Below are 17,556 nucleotides of genomic sequence, written 5' to 3'. Positions count from 1 at the left end.
TGTTTGCCCATCACCCCGTGGACAATTTGCCCATATTGTTCGGTAAATTATTAGATTTGGTAGATTCTCCGGCCCTAACAAAAACTGGAACAAATCAGAGTTATTCCCAGTCTCTGATGCCACAACACCTGTAACATGTGTATTCCCCCTGCCATGGTGTGATGGCCCAGTTAAAAATGTGGGCATTATATTACACAATGATAAAGAACAACAAATCTGTGTAATCTATGGCCCAGCCACATAGAAGTTGACTACACAAATTGAGCTATGGCTTCGGCTCCACTTTTTAAGGCAGGTCATACTGCAATCATTAAAATGGTTCTGCTTCCCAGTTATTTTTAATCTCTTTTTAAACGTAACCATTCCTCTTACTAACACCTTTTCTGCTACACTTAGGAGACTCCCATTGTGGCTCATCTGGGTTGGCCATAGGTCTCAGATCAGCGAGGATGCATTGGGGTTCTGATGTGACCCTGGGAGTTTTGGTGTCCCAAATTTTCACCTTTATTACCTGGCGGCACCATGTTACTTTGCTTACCATTGGTACCACACAAACACAAACCTCGCCTATGCAAAACCTGGGAAGGACCAAGCGGGTTCAGTGCCACTACTCTCTATTCTCCTGAAAGGCATCCTGATGGATACCACTGACATCCAAACGTTCTCAACTACCAGTGGAGCGTGAAGGAATATCATCCGATTACTCAGGGATGGGGGCTCTATTCTCATGCCCTGCCACTGGCAGGAAATCGATGGCTCCCCATCAGACAGGAGACACTAGTTCAGTGAACTCTGTTACAACACAACTTGCAAACGTTCGGTGTTCTTTTCCCAGATGGTTACGTCTTCTCACATGCCGACGGTCTGTTCACGAACGCCACCCACATGGATAACTTCATTCTTTGGCATATATACAGTGCGCTGTGAGCACTGGTTCCCTCTTACCCACTAGCTCAGAGGAGTTCACCCCCTTGACATTCGTAATAACTAACACTGAGGGGGGGGGGGTGGTTTCCAAACTTTACAGTGCTTGCGTAGCTATTTTACAGACACAAGTTGGGAGACTTGGGAGCTCGAAATGAGATGTTGCTTGTCCCACAACATCTGGTACTACTGTTACAATCAAACCCAGCTCATCTCTCCCAATCCTAGACACAAACACATACACTGCAAACTTTTATGTAGAACATATACCACTCCTAGTGCACTGGTCAGAATTGACCCCTCTAGGGGGCATATCAACAAGGTGGCGATAAAAAATTATCGCTGCTTTTGCAGTCGTTTTTGGCCGAAAAGCGGCGATAATTTATTTGCCATATCACCAAGGTCACGCTATCGTCTGAATCCTTGCCTTAGCACCCTTTCCCATAACGCCCACCTTTGCATCTCTAAGGAGATCCAAAGTGGGCGTTCCAGCTCAAAATAACTGGAGAAATGTCGCTAACCGACATTTCTCCAATTATCAATGGGCATGCTAACAAGCATAGCGATAAGAAAAGAAGCGCTAACCTTGCTTATCGCTACTTTCCTTACGCCTGCTTTTAGTTTGACTTAGCCATGATATCCAATGGAAGTTGGATATCATGGCTGAGTCTGCCCTGCCCTATCAGCAAGCTATCGCAAAACTCTGTGCGATTATCGCTGTATTTCCAGTGATAATCGCACAACTTGCAGCTTGCGCCTGGAATTTTATCGCTTTTGAGATAAGCGTTGCTAATAGCACGCTATCTCAGCGATAAAATTCGGCGACAGCCGGCGATAATTATCCCAGCGCTAAGTGCACTTAGCGATAATTAACACCTGGTGTTGCTGATATGCCCCCAAATCCTCTAGCTTCCCCAAATGTCATACAGATGGGGCTTATTGTGTACACCTGATATGGGCATGCTGTTACGTAGTAGTTTTTTTTGGCACACCGTATTCTCCCAACTCTCTGTAATGATGGGGACCAAACTTGCAGCTGACCACTCCTTGCCCAAATAGGTTACGTTAAAGATATACCACGAGGAGTCTGCAGGTTAACTGCTATAGCATTGATGTTAGCAAAGCGGTAGATTGCTTTACACTGGGGTAGTAGACTTTTCCCAATTGCAACTGCTTGGTTGAAAAGCCTGAAATGTTGTGATACCACTAGTAAAATCTACACCCTGCTGCAAGTCCGGCCTAAAGATGTTTTGCAACAACTATGAGATTACCTTAATTTGCAGGAACGAGCGGACTTGGACTGATTGCAACAAATCTATTTCTATGTCTGTTCTGCCACCTGTACATCACTGTATTTATGCATAGACCACAATCAGCGTGCTGTTCCATAATGAGTTCAACCACCATCCCCTCTTATAGTGTGAGAATTGTACATGCTGCTCTTATGTACTGACTTTCTTCAAATGACCCTTCAAAGGACCCTTCTGGATACATTGATATACAATCATTATGACTAACTGTTTACCCACAGTGTGGTTTGTTTTTGTCTGTATTTGTAATTAATCAAAACTGATAAATAAAGTTTAAAAAAGAGATAGAAATAATAGATAACAGCCAGAGGTATAGGTAATATTTTCACATCCACCTCATTGGTGACATGTACTGGAAGAGAAAGATAGTCAGGTTACTGTAAGTGAACACATCAATGCCACACATAAATTGGTAATGCCAAAGTGGAAGTAAACTGGTGAGATCACTCTTGCGAAGACACACAGTGATAGAGAGGACGTTGACAAATCTCACATATCTCTTTAAATGTAAATATATCTTTCCAAATCAGTGTCATTTAGTCTAATGTCCTATCTCTAAAAAAAAAATCTCTATACTCTGAAAATTCTGAGCATCAGCTAACCAATCAAAAACAAAAAGGTGAGTCTAATTTTCAAAACTATAGGCCTGTGCATTCTGCATGAGGTCTGAACTATGCTGTGAAATTATTTGCCTGACTGGGTCCCCTATGATCAACCAGGTTACCAGGTGGAATTAGCCTGTAATGAAGAGATCATGGGAGTAACACTGTGGATTCACCGGAGGGACATTAAACAGTAAACAGAAGGACAGAAGAAAAGTCTCAGAAGGTCAACAAACATGGACAAGAAACCTGGATATTGAGGCTGGAAAGGATAATGGGGCCAATGGCAAAAGGATTCCATAGAATCTCTGAACAAGAAGATTCTAATGAATTACTGAAGGTGATGATAAAGCAGGCAATCACTGGTCCCTTTAGCAAACCAGCTCGAAGGATCTTAGCACCTTCGCCTCTAGGTCTGGCCTCCTGACGGGAAGAGCTGCAGCTTCACAAGAGTCTTCAACTGTCCAATACACAAAAGAGCACAATCAATGGCAGCATGCAATTGCTTGAGTGTAGGAGATAACAGATGTTCCATTTGTCAACCTTTAGCTCAGAGTGGAGATGTGGTCTGCCAGAAGGACATCTTGATGGCCCAAGCAATAGAGCCAGAGTTCACATGTTACTTTCTCAAGTGTTCTGACATTGAGACTTTGAGAATTTGATAAACTCAGCTGCAATGATAAAATGATTTAAAGAATGGATAATAGAGTAATGCCAAGCTCAGTGAACCAATCATAATAGTTGAATGTTGCAGAACATTTACATGGCGAGACGGGTCCTTGGATGCCACTTTCTTACTGTTGAGATGATTGTGGGCCAGACATCACAGCATGAGACATGGGTGTCAGATTCCTAGGACAGCTCTTTCATTGAAAGCCCTCATGTTGTGGAGCCACTAGTGCAACTTTTTAGTTGCCTCTGTCTACAAAGAGATCATGTCATACAGAATTCAATGTCTTGTAGTGTAGTTACTATATTCCCAATAGGCTCTGCGCATTGGAATAACATAAACAGCAGTGTAGACGTAGGACTGAGGTCATCTAGGTCTCTACTGACTATGTTAGACCTAATTAGTTTTGCCAGCTAGCTCAGAGGTCACTAGAAACGTTCTCGAATGTTCAGGAAAGGGTTAACCGTCCTGATTTAGACAAGAAGGGATTAGTTTCTGACAACCGCATAAACATGACAACTGTGCTCCCTCAGAATAAAGAGTGTATCTCTAGAGTCGTGTGAAAACAATAGGCAGCTATTTCACTCAGTCAATCGTGCATGCTTAGTTCCACCAGAGTGCAGAGAAATAGCGAGACAGGCGTTTTCAATAAAAGGTGTTATTTTATTGAGCAGTCTTCTTTCTCATGCAAGAGAAATTAATTGCCACAATTGCAATACTTTTCATTAAGTAAAGTGCGTACAGTAAAAGTAGTATTATGAAATAATACTCATCATCATCATCAAAGCTTTATTTCGATATATATAATGTCATAAAAGCACATTTACAATTAAAAACACAGTTCATCAACAATGAAATAATACTGTAAAAGCATTGATATGGTTTCTTAGCCATATGATACTTTAAAATGGATAAAATATATACATACATAAAAACATTGACTAACAAACTCAACTGGTGCTTCTAAGATACGCCTACCCCGGTGTACCTGACCTAAGCCTAATACGTGGGAAGGATTAAGTAAGTTGCAGTTTTAAGTTAAGTTGATTTTTTTGCCAAGTATCGGAATCAAGAATTCTCTCTAAGGTTTTAATCAGCTCCGTACCTTGGTTATAGAATGAAGGAGGTCTTGTATCTCGCTTCTCAGGACTCGATCTCCCAGCAACCCGCGAGGGTGACTTGGGAACACCGGAGCTGGATTTCTCTGCGTGAGAAAAGGCAGCTTCTCCAGTGCGTCAAAGGGGAGGGGCGGCTTCCTTCGGCTCTCGCATCAGCTGGGCTTCGGATAAGTAGATAGCCGCTCTGCTCCACACCACCGTGTGTTTGCTTAAGGCAACGTTGGTATATTTATACCTGAAAGGTGCCGGGTTTGACGTAAGGTTGGACATAAGACGCCACTAAGAACTAACAGTTCTTTCTGGACTCCAGGAGTTCTTGTGCAAATCAAAACAAAAGCAGGGGAAATTCCCAGGCTGCTGGAGGCTTGGTTTGTTTAAAGAACGCGTTGTGCTTTCTAGGAGTCTATGGAAGTATACTGGTGACTGATAGGAATTTTTCTCCTAAAGAGTTGAGTGGTCCCATTGTTGTCTTTCTTTTCATACACTAGCAGTTCATGTTTGTTGTTCTTTTGAGGCATTCTTTAGGGTTAAACTCAGTTCTTTTTGACTCCATGATACCCTTTTGTTGTAACTGTTCCTAGGGACAGTAGCATTTTGGGGTCATTAAACTGTCCCTGCAGACCCTCCCCCCGAGTTTTTTGACTGTCTATGGAAGTAGCCTTGCCGTGCTTTGGGCTGCATGGGCTATTACTAAATATGGATATGATTCTCATGCCTTTATAAGTATACTATTTATTACAACCACATAAGGGCATGAATCGGGAATATCGAATTAGGGTCCTAGATAGAAATACAACACCCACTCCACCTATTAATGTCCATCATTACTAAAAATAAGCAATATTAAACATACGATGCATGTTTGTTTTCCAACCCACCCTAAAATACATATTTGCATTTGAAATGGTGTATGGATTATACACGAAAATGAGTATCTGGTACTGTACGCTTTTTTCAAGCAAGGTTATCATTCAGTTAAATGCATATATATCAGCTGAATGAATTGCGAAAGTTACAAATGAAAATTACACATGAAATGGCTCTGTATATAGAAGAGAAGGTCGAGACCATTTCATCACATATTTATACGATATTGTACATGTGCTAGAGGCTGAGGTAAAATATTGTCTCTAATGTCTCTAAAAATAGAAGCTCTGTTCTCTAAGAATAGTTCTACTTTAAGCAAAGTATCATGTGCCGGAAAAAATGGTAAATATTTTTGATTTGAAAGAAAAATAATTACGCTTTCAGGGGAAAAAAATTGTTCCAAAAGTTTTCAGTTGCTTTGTTTAACAGAACTGAAGGCCAAATTCAGAGTTCAGGGAACGCTGTGTGCTTGTTGTTTTTAAAAGTTATTCCCATTGTTCAGGGGAGAACATCATATCAGACAGGCTTGCAAAAAATTGGTCTACAACATCAGGTGAAAGTTCGACCAAGTTTGAAAATACTGAAACTGTGCAGTTCTCTGCGTGATTGCTATCATCGATGTCTGGATCAGCAATGCTCACAGAAGGTTGTACCTGTTTGGTGCTGCTTTCCTCTCGTACTTCACCGCCACCTACTCGTAATGGTGAAGTCTCAACGAATGCCGTCATCAGAATAGGTAGCCGCTGGGGACAACACGTTGCATGAGTCGTTACCGGACCTAGCAAAGTATCGATATCCATTGGTACTGCTGATGGTAGTGTAAGACAGACGTCCAACACGCATTCTTCTCCGCATAGCAGACATCGAAGCACAGGTAAGATGCAATCTTGCCAGATTGGTCTGAATGAAAGAAACCAAGTTGCACTCAGATCTCTTAGCCGGGCTAATCCGAGGACTTTATTGATTTTGTCTCAGTAGCGTATTGCTAGGATAGTTTCTTCCATCGTTGCTGGAGTCTTGTCTGTGGCTTGGCTTGCCATATCGGAGCAGAAGGAACAAAAATAAAATTCCTGCTACGAGTCCCAAAATTAAAGGTAGGCCGCCAAAGACAGAATGGACAAAATTCGGGAAGATGCCCAGAACTGTTTCAAACGGTGTTAACAGTCCCGAAAAAATTGTCTTAAATACATGTGTGATGCCACTGATATCAGACATGTTTAAAATTTGACTTAACATTTCTAAGAAATGCACAGGGCAATTTGTCGATAAAAGGGTATGTATCTCTGCTGCTGTCCTTGCAACTTGCAGATCATACGTTTCTTTGGATGAGGTCAATGGCACAGTCGTCTGAAAAAGAATAGACTTCATTCTGCTTAAAGTATCAATTCGAATAGAAGAGATATTCACATAAGGCCATATTGCCGCCTCCATGTCTGGATTGCTGTTTGGATACAATACTTGCATCCAGCAAACGACCCTGGAAGCAACAGTTATGAGATAGCATTCTCCTGGCACCATTCCACAACAGCTGTGGTCAGTTATTATAACGTAGCTACAGTTGGAAAGCTGTCTGAAGAACGGTTCTGTCTGTGTTGCAGGAGTGCCTTACAGGTGACAAGAAAGGTTATTTGAAGACCCTTTGCAGGCTCCATGCAAGTTAATACCTTGACACAGAAGTGTACCGCTTAGTGATTTTTTACAATTATTACAAATAAGGAATACCTCCTTTTTCCCTTCACTATAACATTTGTGTGTGTAAGGTAAATCCCAGGTTGATTTGATGTATCCTTTACCCAACCTTTCATACTGGCCTGCTGGTATATATTCTTGGCAATATTTAAACTGAAAAGTTGTTATCCGAATTGTAATTGATCTGTACATTATCCATTCAATGACAGGTCTCTCTGACATTGTTAATGGTAATCTCTCAAGTTTTTCAATGCTCAGAAACGTATAGTCTGCTCCTTTTTGTGCCAAACTGATTTGTTTTATCAGTAAGGTTAAAGATAGAAAATAATGACGTTATGTTGATTAAACGCCATGGCACGTATCCTGAACGCAGGTTTTACAACGTCCAGCCTAGCTGTACAATAGAATGCAATAGGGACTGACCATGTTGTAACATTAGCAAGTCTTGCTCTATTATATCAAAGGCAGAAGATACAATACTGTCCAGTGAATATATTCTGGAAGAAAGAGTCGTTAACCCATTGTCCACTACAGAAAGTGATTTTTCCAAATTTATACGATCAATTTCTCGTATTTTTCTGCTGTTTCAATTTGCATTACTTTCCAAGCTTCGTTGTATGCAGCGTATATACCGGCCGCTATGAAACGTTTTTGACGCTGTTTGCGAGGTCCCAGTATGAAATCTCGCAAGTCAGCACCTTCTTTAAGTAAAGTCAAGTGTTGCTTAATTTCAGCCAGTGTGGATTTCTGTGGCCACTCAAGGCATAATTTCCCTACACTGTATGTTGTAACTATCCCTGGATGTTGTCTCTGGGAATATCTTGGGTCTGGTCAGCTTGAACCCCCGTTTTTTATTCAGGAATATATCTTGACAGTTATTTGTGTCTGTGGGCCAGATCAAAAAAAAATTTCCAATCAGGATTTGTTCTGTTTTGGTGAAAAATATGGAATTCGTCTATCTCCACATCTGTAGTGCTATTACTATCAGGTATGGGCATTGGAAAAGACGGTTTATTTAAATCTTTTATCTTTGCTAAACCAAGACAAGTAGTTTGTTGAATGGTATCATTCAGGAAAATTATTTGTTCTGGGATCATGCAGGCTCTAAATAATGATCCTAGACCTTGTACCTGCCAGTATTTTGTTCCCCAAATGGTTTTTGTTTCAATGTTATTTTTCCAATATTCAAAACCAAAGTAGACATTGTGTCATACAATTTTTCCCAATAAATCAATTTAGAATTTGTCAACTTTGTTTTCATTACTGTCTTATTTAACATTTTAAAATAAAATGTTTCTGGATCACTGTTGTTAAACCCTGAGAAGTATGGACATTTCTCAAAAAATGTCTTCGAACTTCCTTTTGGAGGAGTTGGACAATGTTCCCATTGGTTATAAGTAAAAACATTTCTAGGTTGCGCAGATTTATGCAAATAGTGATGACCATAGTGATTGTAACAGTATAATTGTTCATAATTTGATGAACCCTGTAAATAATCATGTTCTGTAAATGTAGCTGACATTACTAAATCTGACATCATATTATTAATATTTTCAAAGTCCCAATCATCAGAAAAAGAACTTGGTATCACAAAGTCACTTAAGGAAACCTTAAACTGGTGTGGATACTTCAAGAGTTCAATCGGGCCATATATTTCATAGTCAGTTCTGTCCCATGCTATACCCCCAGGTATTGGATTGGCTGTGAAGTTCACTGATGATAGTTCTCTTTTCTCGATGTGAGAGGATCTGTGAGACTTTAGGACCAAGTTGATGTCCTGACTTGCTGTGTCCATTGTATTATATTTTCCATCAATGAATTTACCCAAGCATAAAACCATGATGAGCCAAAGCAGGAGGAAAAGTACACCTAACATAGTCCAAAATTCAATCCATTGTGAAATCAGATATGTCTCTTTTAGTTGGTAAAAAAGCTCGGTTATTTTTCCTTCGAATGTTTTTGTTGCTGGCTTGTGTCCATGTTCACTTGGATCATCGGAAAAGTCATCAAAGTTGATAAAATAGCCAGATGCAGTTCTGTCAATTGGTGGGATTGCTTCCGGATTTCCATTGATCTTTGCATTTTCTTTTGTTACATTTGTGCAGTCTGAAGCTACATCGTTGTAGACTGGTGTATCATTATGAATTGTTGCAATTTGGGTTTCAAGAGGTACAAGTTCCATGGCTTTGTTGCCTAGTCCTTTTTTATTTACTGTTAGTTTATCGAATGTGATTAGTCTCTCAGTTTGAACCTCTTGGATTGTAGCAAAGTTTGGTCTTCTGCTATTTCTTGGGAGTCCACTGGACCTACTACTTATTATCGGCCACATGATTGTGGTTTCACCAGGTCAATGGAAACAATTCTGTTTTCCTTTTTACCAGCAAGTGGCGGTAGTACTATTGATCTTGTTCCGCTGACAGCTAAGACAGGTACTGCTTTTCTGTAAGAAGGCCCAAATTCCTTCTTCACCACGATCTTCTCTCCGACCAGATCCCCAATCTTTGGAATCCAGACAGGTCTTGCTGGGACAGGTGGTTCTTCAGTGGTTGTTGGCTTAAACTTTGTGTTACTTAGACTTTTTCTTGTTTCATTCAAGTCCTGTAAAACAGCCAAACGATCTTTGATATCAAAAGTTTTTTCTTCTACCACTGAAGTTTGACGATCCAGATCCTGGATAATCATTCTAGTATCAAACAAAAGTTCATACGAACTGATACCTTTTAGAGAATTTCTTGGCATGTTATTAAGACTACGTTGGACACTTATTAAATGTTTGACCCACCCATCACCTGAACCTAATACCCTCGCCATTATAGATTGCTTTATGTCACGTTTGTTTCTTTCCACTACCGCATTTCCCTCAGGATGGAAGGGAGAAGAGTACCGCAATGCAATGCCCATGCTGGTCATGGCCTCTTTCTAAGCTCGAGAGCTAAACGCAGGACCCTGATCAGAATGTAGCATGCCAATTGCGTATGTGCCGATAAAGACTCGCAAATTTTTTATAACAGTTCTGGCGTCAGCCGAACGCTGGGGCCACATTTTTAAGTGAATTCTGTCCTAATAATTATGGGGACGCATTTCTCCGGCTGGATTTCTGCGTATAGATCGCCTGATGCTTTCTAATAAAGGTGTCCTGGCAGTGGTCTGGTCCGGTTCACAACTGCGATCTCTGTTGCAGTCTGGACAATCCATTGCAAATCTGTAAATTTGCAAGCTCATCCCCGGCTACCAGTATTCTGATTGTAATTCTATTAGAGATTTTAAGATCTCTTGGTGCCTTGGACCCAGTCCCATGTGTGCGTCTTCAATCAAGAAAACTCTCCGGTTCGTGTTTGGAAGTACTCTATCCCCCACTCCAGGGATTTGAGCAAAAGGAACGGAGTTTGCATCAATTATGTATGTATTACTGAGTGTATAGTTGAGCGGTAATGCTGCATAATCGCCTTTTAACTACGCTTTTACCACCAGCATGGTTTCTCCATCTATGTTTTTTTTTAACGCTTTTTTGTGGCTACGGAAGCCGGTTGAACCGCTGCCGCTGTGGCTATATTAGCCAATGAATTCCCTGCAACGTGAACGCCATCACGTTGATGACTCAGTGTATGTATCACGTGAGTCTTTTGTAGTTCTTTCTGCAAATGAACTACTTGTTCCCAAAGCGTTTTATGCTTTATTGTGGCACCTGTGTCATCTTTGTACCCGTTTTTGCTCCATGTCTGCATATCATTGTATGAATTGATGCAGTAATGCGAATCGCACACTATTAGTGCGGGGAATTTGCGATCAGCATTTTCAAGCGCCATCTTTAAAGATCTTATTTCAGCTCGCTGAGCTAAGCAGTTTCTGAGTGATTCAGTTTTGGTAATCATCGGTTTGAATTTACAAGAGCGCCAGCGACCTTTAACAATCGTGCATGCTGCATTGTAGGATTTTTCCTCTGCATCGTAATGGTGTGCAAATCTGTCCATATCGATTACACAGTTATATTGTTCGAGAGGCAGAATTTCGATTGGCATAGGATATTCTTGTTCGTATTCTAGATCGTCTAGTTTTTTCATTTTCGGGTCAAAATAGTATTTCACGTCTTCTGTAGCAAGAGAATTTTCCCATTGTATCCATTTTGGATCTAATGTCACTGTAATCAGATTGCGTGGACTTGTTAATGCCTCAAGAGCTGATTCTGCTGTATAGACAGTTATTCTCTTGCCTTGGGCTAGGGCTCTTTCTCTTGCTACAGCAGTTTGAACCGCTGTCAGAATTTTCAAGCGCCATCTTTAAAGATCTTATTTCAGCTCGCTGAGCTAAGCAGTTTCTGAGTGATTCAGTTTTGGTAATCATCGGTTTGAATTTACAAGAGCGCCAGCGACCTTTAACAATCGTGCATGCTGCATTGTAGGATTTTTTCTCTGCATCGTAATGGTGTGCAAATCTGTCCATATCGATTACACAGTTATATTGTTCGAGAGGCAGAATTTCGATTGACATAGGATATTCTTGTTCGTATTCTAGATCGTCTAGTTTTTTCATTTTCGGGTCAAAATAGTATTTCACGTCTTCTGTAGCAAGAGAATTTTCCCATTGTATCCATTTTGGATCTAATGTCACTGTAATCAGATTGCGTGGACTTGTTAATGCCTCAAGAGCTGATTATGCTGTATAGACAGTTATTCTCTTGCCTTGGGCTAGGGCTCTTTCTCTTGCTACAGCAGTTTGAACCGCTGTCAGAATTTTTTCTGTAGAACTAAATTTCATTTCAGCTTGAGTGTACAAGTGTGATTTGTAAGCTATAGGTACCTTTTCTCCCTCATTAGAGGTCAGGTACATGAATCTGCATCTTCCTGGGATGACTCGGATTACAAGGTTGCGTACTTTTTCGCGTGTTTGCAGTTTTGTTTTAGTTAACATGTCTGTCTGTAATGATCTCAAAATTTCTGTGTGTTTTTGAGTCCAATGTATTGGTTTGAAATCAGGTTTTATTAATTCATAGAGAGGTTTAACCCTCTCTGCATAATTTAGAATGTATGTTCTAACGAAATTAAGGAAGCCTAGTATGGATTGTAAATTTTTCAGCGTTTTTGGTGCTTGGTGTACTGCGCACTTCTCTAGGAAGTTGTCTGCCAGGCTTTTGCCTTCACTTGATAATTCATATCCTAAAAATAGGACCGTTAGATGGGCAATTCTTGACTTTTTAAAGTTGAATTTGTAACCCTCTGATGCGAACCCAAGAATTATGGTGTTCACTCTTTTTAAGTGAGTCTCCAGGTCATCGTCTGTAAGATAGATGTCATCGACATATGATAATGCTTCATCATCATATATTTGTAGTAATTCTGTTACTCTTGCTGAGAATAATCCTGGGCTATTCTTGAATCCCTATGGGAGTCGGAAAAACTGTTTTTGCGACCCCATTATTGAGAAAGCGGTCAAATACCTGCTTTCAGGGGCAATGTTTTGACAGAAGAATCCATTAGAGATATCTAATGTTGTTTTATATTTTTTGCGCACGATGTTGTTCATTATTGCTGCACTGTGTGAATTTTGTACTGCAAAAGTTTTGCAACAGGAGTTTAAATGTCTGTAGTCCAAAACTAGGCGATATGAATGTCTGGCTTGGAGACAGGAAACAAAGGATTGTTCATTTGTGAGGTGCATGTTTCAATCACTCCTTGATATTCAAGTTGATCTAAGATCTCCCTTACTTGCTTTTTAGCTTTCTTGTTTAACTGGGTACTGCCTTTGTGCAGTAGGTTGATTTTTTAACTGGATTTTGTGGTGAGGTGTGTCCTCATCCCATCCTACATGATTTTTGTATAATGCAGGGGCTTGGGCCACTGCCCATTTTCTTGCGAATGTGTATTTTTTATGAATTGGAATATGATTTGAGAAGGCAGGCATAATCATTTCTTCGCCATGAGGGCATTCCCTCACAAACTATGATGGCCAGTCTTTTTAGGCTAACAGGATGTCATAGCCTTTAGAAAGATTCTCCTAAAAGAGACCTTTTATTTTCTTAGTTTTATCTCCCTCTATACGCAATGTTATTTTATATAGTTCATGGGGCACACTAACTTGTGTGTCTGCGGTTTCCACCTGAATGTATTAATTCGTGTCCACTGTCTCCAGAAGATTCATCAGGATGTTGCGAGCTATGGTCACTTCTGCTGCGCTGTCTAGCATTGTCTGTGCTCACTCTCTGTTTTTCAGTTGTGTCCTCAGAATCCTCGGCATGTTTAATTTTAATATTTGATACCTTCTTTCTGGGAAATTGTGATTTTTTTACTTTGATGAGCAGGTTCTTTGTCTTTGGACTTGACGTGCTCTTCCTTGTGTTCTGACCGTCCTCTTCTTTCCGATTTCTGTGAGGAAGTCTGAAAAGAGCGAGAGGGACGTGTATCAATATCTTGATATCTATTAGGTTTTCTCAATTTATCCCTATCTCTAAGAATATATATTTTCTCAGAGGGTTCCCTTTGGGGAGACTTGCCTCCTCGGCCAGGAGATCTTTCTCTCAGTTGAGGAGACCTTCCTCTGGACTGATATCGTTTTTCTCTGGGAGTGGTTTGTTTATTACCATTTAGATTATTTTTTATAAATGTTTTTTCAGGATTTTCAGTTAGTTGGGGTTTATTAGTTTCCCACCCAAACTATCTCTTCCTAGTTCTTCATAGGATTTTTCTATGATTCTGGCAAGTTCAAATGGTTGGTCTGTTATATCTGTCTCCTTCAATTTCTGGCAGATTGCCACACATGCTGCTTCTCCTTTTATGTTGGCTAATAATATAGCCAAGACCTGCTTAAAGTCTTTTAGTAATTTCATACCCAGAGTTAAAGCGGGTTCTGGACCGTATTCGTTCTGAATTTGTCTTACTAAATCTGCCATAGACGGAACACCATGTGTTTTTGTGTAGATGGAAGCAAAGACCGTGTCCCAAGTGTCAGAGTTCTCCACATGTGGTGTGACCCCCATTGGGAGGCAGATAGTCAGAATTCTGTGTTTTTCATGAGGTTTAGTATTAGGAAATACTGCCTCTATTTGAGTTATTTTTGAGCCAACCAGAATGGAATTTGTTCTCGTTTTATGGGTGTTTTACCAAGACATGACTGTATGTTCTGTGGTGTAATTTTGTTTGTATTCCCCTGATGAGGGGTCAGTTGTGGGATGTTAATTGCTGGTTGGACTGTTGCAGTCCGCATGACATATTGGACCAATTGTCTATGTATTTTAATTAAAAGTTTTAGCTGAGCTAAAAGTTCCAGGTTCGACATTTTATCAATGTCTGGGTGTGGTGTGTAGCTGGCTAGAACCGGTAACGTGGCTCCTGGTCTTCCTAGTGGACCGTGCCTGGTGATGTGATTTTGATGTTTTAGGGCGCCATTAAACCAGAGCAGGTGCTCTTGGTAAGTTAGTGGGATTTCAACGTCCTCGAAAGGCGTGTATATATCCGGAGCTTCCACTATTTTGTAATAGTGGAAATCCTTTGTCACAGCATGTGCTGCTGGAAAATGTATCCATGAATAGAATACCTCTGTCTGCCGAAATTCATGTGCCTCTATCACGAATATGACCGTACCACCTCTTGGTGATAGTCCATTTTCTATAAGTTTGAGAGTTATAGTTTTTCTTATATTGACCAGAATGATTATAGCATTTGGGTCATCTTGCTGGAGACTTGAGTCTTCCGCTAAGAGTCGAGCTTCTTAATGCTTCTCTATCTCTTTCTTCTTCACTATCCGTCATTTTACTGAAAGAAAGTTCTTTGTTGCAGATCAAGTTTCAAGCAAACAAAGATTAGGAGCACAATATTTTGGAGCACTGTATCCTTCAACGTTGACTAAACCAAAAACTAATACATAGGATTCTCATCCTACTAAGTTCCGGCGGATATTAACCTTTCACCCACTCCAGACGTCTATTGGAGTTTTTACGGGAAAAAGGGGTCTGTGTGAAAAGCACGACTGAGTTACTCTAGTGTCTTGCATTAGATTATCGCCTTACCAAACGTTGGGCGCCATGTAGTGTAGTTCCTATATTCCCAATAGGCTCTGCGCATTTGAATAACATAAACAGCAGTGTAGACGTAGGACTGAGGTCATCTAGGTCTCTACTGACTATGTTAGACTTAATTAGTTTGGCCAGCTAGCTCAGAGGTCACTAGAAACTATCTCGAATGTTCAGGAAAGGGTTAACCGTCCTGATTAAGACAAGAAGGGATTAGTTTCTGACAACCGCATAAACATGACAACTGTGCTCCCTCAGAATAAAGAGTGTACCTCTAGAGTTGTGTGAAAACAATAGGCAGCTGTTTCACTCAGTCAATCGTGCATGCTTAGTTCCACCAGAGTGCAGAGAAATATAGAGACGGGCGTTTTCATTAAAGGTGTTATTTTATTGAGCAGTCTTCTTCCACATGCAAGAGAAATGAATTGCCACAATTGCAATACTTATCATAAAGTAAAGTGCGTATAGTAAAAGTAGTATTATGAAATAATACTGTAAAAGCATTGATATTGTTTCTTAGCCATATGATACTTAAAATGGATAAAATATATACATACATAAAAACATTGACTAACAACCTCAACTGGTGCTTCTAAGATACGCCTACCCCTGTGTACCTCACCTAAGCCTAATACGTGGGAAGGAGTAAGTAAGTTGCAGTTTTAAGTTAAGTTGGGTTTTTTGCCAAGTATCGAAATCAAGAATTCTCTCTAAGGTTTTAATCAGCTCCGTACCTTGGTTATAGAATGAAGGAGGTCTTGTATCTCGCTTCTCAGGACTCGATCTCCCAGCAACCCGCGAGGGTGACTTGGGAACACTGGAGCTGGATTTCTCGGCGTGAGAAAAGGCAGCTTCTCCAGCGCGTCAAAGGGGAGGGGCAACTTCCTTTGGCTCTCGCATCAGCTGGGCTTTGGATAAGTAGATAGCCGCTCTGCTCCACACCACCTTGTGTTTGCTTAAGGTAACGTTGGTATATTTATACCTGAAAGGTGCCGGATTTGACGTAAGGTTGGACATAAGACGTCACTAAGAACTAACAGTTCTTTTTTGGCTCCAGGAGTTCTTGTGCAAATCAAAACAAAAGCAGGGGAAATTCCCGGGCTGCTGGAGCCTTGGTTTGTTTAAAGAACACGTTCTGCTTTCTAGGGGTCTATGGGAGTAGCCTTGCTGTGCTTTGGACTGCATGGGCTATTACTAAATATGGATATGATTCTTATGCCTTTATAAGGATACTATTTATTATAACCACATAAGGGCATGAATCGGGAATATCGAATTAGGGTCCTAGATAGAAATACAACAGTCTCATCAAGGGTAACAATTGTAATTAAAATACAGTACATTGTCAGCAAGTCTGAGGCCCCTGTCACATACAACTATTTGACTATCAGCTGTTGTACTGCTCTGTCCTGATGTCTAGCTGGAAAGATATCCTAAATGGAGGTCAAGAAGAGGGCAATTTTGAGTGAAAGAACAGAAGAAACCTGAACAAAGACAGCATCGCCTAAGTTAGTTTCCTTATTGTGGCCACCTATTCATGAAGAGGTTTGAGGGAATCACTGCTATCTCCAGTGAAGTCCAGGAAACCTTTAAAAGCCAAGAAAGCGGAGATAAAATAGTCTCCCTATTACCGAGCTGTCGCTAACACCAGTTAGCGACAGCTAGTAGGAGATAGCGACCATCTTGGGCCCCACTTTGCATGTCAGTGATATTTATCACTAATGACATGCAAAGTGGGTGTGCCAAGATGTTAGCGACTGAAAACAGTCGCTAACATCACTATCTCCTATTACCAACTTTTGGAGATATTCGCGCTTAGCGTGAATATCTCCAAAAGCTAACACCTGCCCTGAGCAGTTCTTAGCCATGTTATCCAATGGGAGGTGGATAACATGGCTAAGAGCATTAGCTCGGTAATGCATGAATATCGCGGACCTTTCAGCGATATTCATGCATTACGGCGATTTTTATCGCATTTGCGATAAACCTTGGTAATACCAAGTTTTATTTGCGGTAAAAATCGCTGCAGCTCAGCGGTAAATTTTTGTCTCTAACCTAGCAATAGCGATAATTATCGCTATTGCTTGGTAATATGCCCCCTAGAGTTTTGGGAAGAAGAGATCACGGACTGCTTGTGATGTGCCATGAAACAGGGATGTCTGTGGAGCTGATTGTTAGTCAAAAAAGCTCCCTGCAGTTGAGACTCACCCCTGGTAAAAAAGGGGTATGTTGCATGTGTTTATATATAATCACATGAATGCTTCATTGCTGCGAAAAAGGTAGAGCATTTCTTAAAGACCTGGTGAAGGAATTAGAAGCAGATAATGGGCCGAATGAGAGATATGTATACTTCACACTTTTTCTCTGCACCAGC

Source organism: Lissotriton vulgaris, chromosome 9 (assembly GCF_964263255.1).
Source record: "Lissotriton vulgaris chromosome 9, aLisVul1.2, whole genome shotgun sequence".
Classification (NCBI taxonomy): domain Eukaryota; kingdom Metazoa; phylum Chordata; class Amphibia; order Caudata; family Salamandridae; genus Lissotriton; species Lissotriton vulgaris.
The sequence above is the reverse complement of the archived record's forward strand: the minus strand, read 5'-3'. Positions refer to the sequence as shown.